At 43.9% G+C, this 10,266-nt stretch overlaps 1 pseudogene; it reads left to right on the plus strand.

Annotated features, from left to right (window-relative positions):
* Positions 1 to 846: 846 nt before the first annotated feature.
* LOC101111249 (trafficking protein particle complex subunit 1-like) lies at positions 847 to 1,339 on the plus strand (annotated as a pseudogene).
* Positions 1,340 to 10,266: the final 8,927 nt, after the last annotated feature.

Here is a 10,266-nt window from a genome sequence, read left to right on the forward strand (position 1 = left end):
GAGCTTTTCCCTGGACACCCATTTGGGTCTCTAATTATCACTGATTTTTCTGGTACCAAAGTAAAAAGTTGTAACTTTTTGGGGGGCTGTGCCATGTGGCACTCAGGATCTTAGTTCCCAGTTATTACTGTTGGTGAGTCACTAAGTCGTGTCCAACTCTTTGTCACTCCATGGACTGCAGCATGCCAGGCTTCCTTGTCCTCCACTATCTCCTGAAGTTTGTTCAAACTCATGTCCATTGGGTCAGTGATGCTATCTAACTTCTGCTGCCCCCTTCTCGTTTTGTCTTCATTACCTAATCATTACCTAGCATCAGGCTCTTTTCCAGTGAGTCAGCTCTTCACATCAGCTGGCCAAAGTATTGGAGCTTCAGCTTCAGCATCAGTCCTTCCAATGAATATTCAAGGTTGATTTCCTTTAGAATTGACTGATTTGATCTCCTTGCTGTCCAAGAGTTTCTCAAGAATCTTTTCTAGCATCACAATTTGAAGGCATCAGTTCTTCAGCACTCAGCCTATATTATGGTTCAACTCTCACATCGGTAGTTCCCAGACTAAGGATCAAACCCACACTAACTGCAGTGAAGTGCAGAATTAACCACTGAACTGCCAGGGAATTCCCACAGAATTTACACTTAATGTGTACTGAATGAATGACTGCAGTAGTGTATGAATACATGCTCAAATGAATAGATGGGTAAATAAATGCATAAATACATGCATTAATTAATGAAACACTTTCTCATGGGGACAGACAGACAAACTATGTATGGGTCATGGACACGGACAGACTGAGGAAGTAGAGATAGGATGTACTGAGTGACAGGCAGTCAGAGCAGTTCTAACGATGGTCCACAACCTGCACCTATTTGACCAGAATGGAGTGTGTCTGCATTACAACAGTGGCCTGCAAGAAGCAAGCGGGGATCCCCAAGGAGGCAGCATACAAGCTGATATATGGGATGCTCTTCTTTACCCACTCCTTTGTTTGCAAGATGTCCCCGCCAGACATGAAGGACAGCTTTCTGGACTTCCAAACTAGTCGTTACAAGTTCCACTACTACGAGACATTCACTGGGATCAAGGGTTGTCATGACTACATGATTGGGTGTGGGGCCCAGCTGAGAGGTGCCTCGCCACACCTGCAGTGTGCTGTGCGTTCAGCTGGTGGTGAAGAATCCCCTGTGCCCTCTGGGCCAAACTGTGCCAGGTGAGCGCTTCTTCTTCTGACTGGTCTTCCACGTCCATCCTCTGTGCCCTTCTTCTCTGCCTGGTTGGGTGAAGGCAGCACTCGACATCACCCCTCAGAAGAATTCCTGTCCATTCCCAGCCCTTTCTAACCTGTTTTGTCTAGGGCCCCCTACTGAAAGCCCTGCCCCACCTCAGACCCCTCTAGCTATCCAGGAAAACAGTCTTAAGTCCTCCCTGGTACCCTCTGGCACAGAAAGGAAGCCTACTGGAGTCCCTACACCTCCAAACCAGGCTCTCTCTCCAGATTTATCCCCTACTTGATGCTGCGCAAAGCAACAAATAAACTTCTCATCACCCTGAAAAAAAAAAAAGCAGGGGTAGACACAATGAGCACAATGAGCCCAAAACTGGGGCGCTTCCTGTTAGGACCAAAAATGGCCCCATCTCCTGGTCAGTGCCCATGACTATCCCCAAATAGCACAGGGTCACAGCCTTAAGTGGGTGCTTACCATGTATGGGTCCCTACAAAGGAAACTTTTATCCTTCCTGAGGGCCAAGGTTCAGCTACTACTTCAAAAAATACCTACCTAAGCCTCCTGATTTTCAAAGAGATAAAATTGATGCTGAAAGTTCAGCTTCTGTGTACACCAGTACCAAATCAAATCTCAGAGACAGAGTTTGCGGGGAAGTAGAAAAGAGTAGCTTTATTGCTTTGCCAGGCAAAAGTGGAGATAGCAGCCGAATGCCCTCAAAACCATGTGTCTTAACTTGGGGAAGATGATGACAGGTTTTATAGTAAAAGAGGGAGTAATCAGCTTGTGGACATTCTTCTGATGGATTTGTGGTGAGGTAAGTAGGAGTCAACATTGTCAGCCTTCAGGTTTAACTGACCTTGGGTCTTCTTGCTTGTGGGCAGCATACCGTAACTTTTCCCACCTGGAGGGGGTTTCAGTATCCACAAAATAGCTCAAAGATGTTGTGGGTTTCCGTTGATGGGGAAATGGCACCTTGTCCCAAGGCTGTTTCTTTCTCCCTGGTCTCACGTCCCCTCCAGTCCCTAACTGACAACTGCTTGAATCTGCCCACTGAAACTCAGGGAAGGTCCTGGAGGCTGAATGAAGGTTGTTTCCTATAATCAAAAAAATGGGTGACATGAAAAGGCTTTGCGCTCAGGAGCCTCACAGGACCCTGCAGGGTATGAAATATATTTGCATAACAGTGCAAACAAGTTAAATGGTTGCTTCATTTGTTCAACCAATATTAACTATGAAACTCTTACGAACTCCAGGGAAACAAAAATAAATTATACATTCTTTGCCATCTAGGAACTCTACATTTCATTTTCTGGACAGTTTCCCAATTTTAGCATAAAATGATATATTTTAGACCTGTGGTAATCTTTTTATTTTATCTTCATATATTTCCCTTTACCAAATGTATGTAAATTTGGGGATGTTAAGGAATTATTTCAGGGCATAGGAAAGAACTTACCTGCAATGCAGAAGACCAGGGTTCGATTCCTGGGTTGGGAAAATCCCCTGGAAAAAGGAATGGCTACCCACTGCAGTATTTTTGCTGGAAAATCCCATGGACAGAGAAACCTGGTGGGCTACAATCCATGGGGTCACAAAGAGTAGGACATGACTGAGTGACTGACACTTTCTTTAAGGAATTATTTAATTCCAAGGTCTGAATTGACAATAAATTGCCTAATTCTACAGGAAAAAAAAAAAAAGGTTTTCTCCATATTTGACTCTTTATGATTCAATATTCTATCTCCAATTCTTTTTTTTCCTCCACAGCAGGAAACATGTATATGTCCAAGTGTCATCATATCCAAAAAAATTTTTTAATCTCTGTTTCATTCTCTCCCTCTTTCTCTTCCTCTCATACAAATGTATACACTCACACACATACACACCATACCAGCAGCAAATGGCAATTACAGTCCAAAAGCTTACAAAGTCCAAAATGTGGTCAAGATAAATAATTATATGAAATGCTACTTTGGGCTTCCCTGGTGGTCCAGTGTTAAGAATCCCCCTTGCAATGCAGGGGACACTGGTTTGATCCCTGGTCTGGGCGATCCCACACGCCATGGAGCAATTAAGCCATGTGTGCCACAACTACTGAACCCAGGAGCTGCAACTGCTGAAGGCCCTGTGGCTAGAGCCCAAGCTCCACAACAAGAGTAGCTACCACAATGAGAAGCTTGTGTGCAACAAGGAAGACTAGCCTCCACTCACAGCAACCAGAGGAAGCCCAAGTGCAGCCCAAAGACCTACTACAGCCAAAAAATAAAAACCAAAATCTTTATAAAAAAAGAAAGAAAAGTTAAACTAAAAAAAAGAAGACACTTTGACTAAAGGTATCCAGAATCACCTATTAAATTGGCAAAGTTTTCTTTTTTTACTAACAATGCTAAGTGTTACTGTTGTCCAAGATGCTAATCTGGCAAATTCCTACTGGTGGCAATATAAATTGGGAAAACTCTTGGAAGAGTACTGGGCCATCCATCCTTCTTGAAAGCCTTAACAATATTCCTGCCCTATGTCCTTGTGACCTCACTTCTCATAACAAGGAGGCGATACAAAAGAAATTATCCTTTATTCTTAGAATATAATCCCAAAATATTTTTTAAAAGATTTTAAAGTACCAAACCCTGTCCCTTCTCCCCATCCTCTGGCTTTAATCTCTTTTCTTGCTTTTCTCCATATTGCATATTATATATTCATGTGTTTGTCTGTGTTTCCTCCCCACTGCTCACAAAGAATCAAAGCAAATGGTGTCCTTAATGGCCTTGAATAATTCCTTACACATAGTGTGTACTCATATGTATCCATTTAACTAATAAATTATTTATAATAGTGAAAATTAAAACAAATGCAAAAACTAGAGTAATAATGATTAAGTACATTTTGGCAGTCCTTTGATTATTTTACAGTTATTACAAATGTAATTATAAAACCTATATCCTTCCTGTCTCCTCAACCTCTTCAGAGCAGTTCCTCAGAGCTGTCTGAAACACTGTCTCCCAGGCTATAGTCCTCATTTTGCCCCAAATAAAACTTGACTCACAGCACTAAAAAAAAAAAAAAAATGTATAACTGAAATAGATATATTACTTTTTCTCTTTTAAACAGTTTTTTTATTGGAGTATAGTTGATTTACAATGTTGTGTTAGTTTCAGGTATACAGCAAAGTGATTCTATTATACATATATCTACGCTTTTTTAGATTGTTTTCCTATATAGGCCTTTAGAGAGTATTGAGTTCCCTGTGCTATAAAGCAGGTCCTTATTAGTTATCTATTTTATATATAGTTATACACTTATATACACTGTTATTAGTTATCTATTTTATATATAGTAATGTGTATATGTCAATCCCAATCTTCCAATTTATCCCTGCCTCCTATTACCCTGGTAACCATAAATTTGTTTTCCACATCTGTTCAGTTCAGTTCAGTCTCTCAGTCCTGTCCGACTCTTTGTGACCCCATGAATCGCAGCATGCCAGGCCTCCCTGTCCATCACCAACTCCCAGAGTTCACTCAAACTCACGTCCATCGAGTCGGTGATGCCATCCAGCCATCTCATCCTCTGTCGTCCCCTTTTCCTCCTGCCCCCAACCCCTCCCAGCATCAGAGTCTTTTCCAATGAGTCAACTTTTCTCATGAGGTGGCCAAAGTACTGGAGTTTCAGCTTTAGCATCAGTCCTTCCAAAGAAATCCCAGGGCTGATCTCCTTTAGAATGGACTGGTTGGATCTCCTTGCAGTCCAAGGGATTCTCAAGAGTCTTCTCCAACACCACAGTTCAAAAGCATCAATTCTTTGGTGCTCAGCTTTCTTCATAGTCCAACTCTCGCATCTATACATGACCACTGGAAAAACCAGAGCCTCGATTAGACGGACCTTTGTTGGCAAAGTAATGTCTCTGTTTTTCAATATGTTATCTAGGTTGGTCATAACTTTTCTTCCAAGGAGTACACGTCTTTAAATTTCATGGCTGCAATCACCATCTACAGTGATTTTGGAGTCCCCCAAAATAAAGTCTGACACTGTTTCCACTGTTTCCCCATCTATTTGCCATGAAGTGATGGGACCAGATGCCATGATCTTCGTTTTCTGAATGCTGAGCTTTAAGCCAACTTTTTCACTCTCCTCTTTCAGTTTCATCAAGAGCCTTTTTAGTTCCTCTTCACTCTCTGCCATAAGGGTGGTGTCATTTGCATATCTGAGGTTATTGATATTTCTCCCGGCAATCTCGATTCCAGCTGTGTAACTCTTGAAAATAGATATACTGTTAAGGAGGCAATGAAAATGCATAATAGTATGTAGATGTGGTAGATTGTTACAATAATGATCCCAATGAGCCATACCTGCCTATATCTGGATTTTCATTAAATCCCCTCTCACACTGACTCTGGGTGTTCCCATATGACTTGTTTTAGATGATGGGACATCAGCAAAGATGATCCAACAGCAGCTTAAAAACTGTTTGTACACTGGGTCTTGACCTCTCTCTCTTGTTGCTTCTGGAACCTGCTACCTAGGTAGCATGCTGGAAATAAACTACCTAGCCCATAGCCAGTGCCAGACACTGAATGTCTTATTCATAAAATAAGGTCATATTATATAGCATCCAGCTCCAGTTGGGCCACCAAAAGACTGCAGTGGCATGAATGATCCTAGTTGATAATACCAGAAGAAATGCCCAGTTGAGCTCTGCTCAAACTGATGACTCACAGTATTGTGAGCCAGTGAAAGGGTTGTAGTATTAAGCACTAAGTTTTGAGGTAGTGTGGCCAAATACCTGGTTTGTTGAAATAGGTATGCATATGTAGGACAAACGTATCAGTACTGTTTACACAGAAAGAACTCATGGCAATCCTGTGATGAAAGAAACTCAGGTGAGGAGAACTTGAATAGGTGTGACTAACCAGGCAAGACTCTACCAGTACAAGGATCACCATATTCTAGAGAGAAAAACAGCCACAGAAACAAGTACACAGAGGAGTACAAAGGTTCTGTTTAGAGTGGTGAAAAGGTTTTGGAGGGACTTTTGGTGGCCCAGTATCCACCTTGCATTGTAGGGGACATGGATATAAGGCCCCACATGCCCTGTTGCAACCAAGTCCTTGGCTACAACTACTGAACTCTTGAATTTTGGAGCCTGCACACCACAACTAGAGAACTAGAGAGTTTACAACTAAAGAGTCTGTGTGCCACAGAGAAATATCTCTCATGCTGCAACTACCACCTAACACAGCCAAATTTAAAACAAAGTTTTGGAGTGAGTTAGTAGTGACAGTTCTACAGCATTGTGAATGTAACTAATTATTGTATAATTAAAAAATGGTTAGTTAAAATGGTACATTTAGAGGAGTTCCCTGGCAGTCCAGTGGTTAGGATTCCATGATCCCACTGCAGGGGGGCCACTGGTTCAATCCCTGGTCAGTAAACTAAGATCCCACAAGACCCCAGGTTCGGTCAGAAAACCCCACAAAATAGCAAAATAAAAAAAAGTGAAGTGAAAGTCATTCAGTTGTGCCCAACTGTTTGCAACCCCATGGAATTCTCCAAACCAAAATACTGGAGTGGGTCGTCTTTCCCTTCTCCAGGGGATCTCCCCAACCCAGGGATCAAACCCAGGTCTCCTGTGCTGCAGGCAGATTCTTTACCACGTGAGCCACTAGAGAAGCCCAAGAATACCAGAGTGGGTAACCTACCCCTTCTCCAGGGGATCATCGCAACTGTAACAGGAGGGAAAGCAGGGCACAACTTCTGAAAGAATGACATAGCCCAGTTCAGTTCAGTTCAGTTCAGTTCAGTCGCTCAGTCGTGTCTGACTCTGCGACCCCATGAATCACAGCACGCCAGGCCTCCCTGTCCATCACCATCTCCTGGAGTTCACTCAGACTCATGTCCATCGAGTCAGTGATGCCATCCAGCCATCTCATCCTCTGTCGTCCCCTTTTCCTCCTGCCCCCAACCCCTCCCAGCATCAGAGTCTTTTCCAATGAGTCAACTTTTCTCATGAGGTGGCCAAAGTACTGGAGTTTCAGCTTTAGCATCGTTCCTTCTAAAGAAATCCCAGGGCTGATCTCCTTTAGAATGGACTGGTTGGATCTCCTTGCAGTCCAAGGGATTCTCAAGAGTCTTCTCCAACACCACAGTTCAAAAGCATCAATTCTTTGGCGCTCAGCTTTCTTCATAGTCCAACTCTCACATCCATACATGACCACTGGAAAAAACATAGCCTTGACTAGACGGACCTTCGTTGGCAAAGTAATGACTCTGCTTTTTGATATTGCTATCTAGGTTGATCATAACTTTTCCTCCAAGGAGTAAGCGTCTTTTAATTTCATGGCTGCAATCACCATCTGCAGTGATTTTGAAGCCCCCCAAAATAAAGTCTGACACTGTTTCCACTGTTCCCCATCTATTTGCCATGAAGGGATGGGACCAGATGCCATGATCTTCATTTTCTGAATGTTGAGCTTTAAGCCAACTTTTTCACTCGCCTTTTTCAGTTTCATCAAGAGGCTTTTTAGTTCCTCTTCACTGTCTGCCATAAGGATGGTGTCATTTGCATATCTGAGGTTATTGATATTTCTCCTGGCAATCTTGATTCCAGCTTGTGCTTCTTCCAGCCCAGTGTTTCTCATGATGTACTCTGCATAGAAGTTAAGTAAGCAGGGTGACAATACATAACCTTGACATACTCCTTTTCCTATTTGGAACCAGTCTGTCGTTCCATGTCCAGTTCTAACTGTTGCTTCCTGACCTGCATATAGGTTTCTCAAGAGGCAGGTCAGGTGGTCTGGTATTCCCGTCTCTTTCAGAATTTTCCACAGTTTATTGTGATCTACATAGTCAAAGGCTTTGGCATAGTCAATAAAGCAGAAATAGATGTTTTCCTGGAACTCTCTTGCTTTTTCGATGATCCAGTGGATGTTGGCAATTTGATCTCTGGTTCCTCTGCCTTTTCTAAAACCAGCTTGAACATCTGGAAGTTCACGGTTCATGTATTGTTGCCCAAGGACACAGTATAACCCGATTAGACCTAGATCCTCAATCAGCAAGTGAAATGACACACCCAAAGGTGCCATGACAATTTCAAGGCATTGTTAAAAGACCAAGTAGTGGGCAGTGGCTCAAATCCTGGAAATCTCTGCCCTTCCCAAAAATAGTTGGAATAATCCTCCCACTCATTAGCATATGAAATTACCCGGTCTATAAATACTAATCACACCAAATCTTGGGGTTGCACTTGCCCTCTGCGACAGTGCACACTCTGTCTGAGGAGTGTGCTTCTCTCTGACTGTGAAGAAATCCATTTACCTATCACTTTGTCTCTCACTGAATTCTTTCTGCAATGAAACATCAAGAACCTGAGCTTCATTAAGTCCTGAAACCAGGTACCAAGGATTTGACTGGGTTTGAGTCCCAGCCACATGAGTTCAAGTCCCAAGCAGGGTTTTGGCTCGGTCCGAGTCCCCGCATGTATGTTCAAGTCCCAGTCTGTGGTAAATGGTTTCACAACCCAGGGATTGAACCCAGGTCTCCCACATTGCAGGCGGATTCTTTACCAGCTGAACTACCAGTGAAGCCCAAGAATACTGGAGTGGGTAGCCTATTCCTTCTCCAGTGGATCTTCCCAACCCAGGAATCGAACCAGGTCTCCTGCATTGCAGGTGGATTCTTTACCAGCTGAGTTACCAGGAAAGCTCCTAAAAAACAAAAACAAAAACAAAAACACCCACAAAACCATATAAGCAAACTCACCGATCTCAAACTTCCTCCAAAGATGGCAATCTTTCCCTTACACGCAATATAATCATCGGTTCCTTAGCCACTGTGAACCGCTCTCACAGGCTAAGTGCTGAGCTCTCAGGCTGAGTGATGCAACCAGTCCTGCCATCCTTTCAACAATCCTGAATGCCGTGATGGGGTGGTGGAATTTACCTTCTTCAAAGGAACCACATGCCAGGTGGCCAGATCTCCACACCATTTCTCAGTCTCCTCCGTGAGGCACCCAGGCACTCTGTGCACTTACAGCCATGCCCAAGACCAAGAATATTCTTTAGTTTCCAGATTTCCTCGCCTCCTGCAGTAAGGTGTGACAGTCACAGCCATCAGCTGATACTCACCCCTTTGCCCTCTGTGCTACGCCAACCTTGGCTTTAGATAGCTTTATGAAACCAATGGGCATCATGTCTGGCTGAAACCTTCTGCAGAGGAAAGAAGGTAATTACCCAGGCACTTCACTCTCATTCTCTTAAAGAAGGAGCTCTTTTGCAGGGTCCAGGGACCCCCTAGTTTCCTGCAAAGGGCCAGGGTTTGGGTGATAAGAGAGCCCTCTCACAGGAAATGTGTTTGCCCAGTGCCTTCCAGTGGCTTTTATCCTAAAGTTGAATCTGTTGACGCTGACTCATCCTTCCCTTGAGGCACCGATACTCAGTATTAGGCCAAGGCAGCCGCCGAGAAATCCTGGTGGGGCTTGGAGCTTTCTCTCTTCCTCTGGGGATCCTTCCCCGGCTCAGACCTGCCTGCCAGTCTCAGCTTTCCTCAGGGCCTATGCAGCTCAGCTCTGGGCTTTTGACTTTTTTGCTTCTGGATGCAAGTGAATATCTGTTACTGATTTCCCCCCTCCTCATCTTTGTGTGCTGTCTTCAGCCCTTCTTTGTGGGACCTGCTTCACCTCTGCTCCAGGGTCTGGGTAATTCCCCTTCTAATTCAATTAGATGACCTGATTCTTTCCCACTTCCTCTTTCCTTCCATTGTTATGCAGGCGCGGAGAGCTGGATTAGGTAGCAGGGTGACTCCACAGCTCTCTTCCGGGTTCTGCCTCTGCCCTTGAGGTCTCACTTCCAACAAGCCCCACACCCCCTCCACACTATCTTCCCACCTGCAAAATCTGGAACAAAGGAGCTGGGAGTGTGGGAGAAAGGAACAAGGGGGCTGAGGCTGAGGCAGGGGAGAGGAGGAAAAAGTTGCCCTCTTAGGACCCCTGGCTGGGCATGAAAATGAAACTGGCAAAGGCAGGGTAACAAGAAAACTGCATACTACTC

The sequence above is a fragment of the Ovis aries genome, chromosome 1 (assembly GCF_016772045.2).
Source record: "Ovis aries strain OAR_USU_Benz2616 breed Rambouillet chromosome 1, ARS-UI_Ramb_v3.0, whole genome shotgun sequence".
Classification (NCBI taxonomy): Eukaryota; Metazoa; Chordata; class Mammalia; order Artiodactyla; family Bovidae; genus Ovis; species Ovis aries.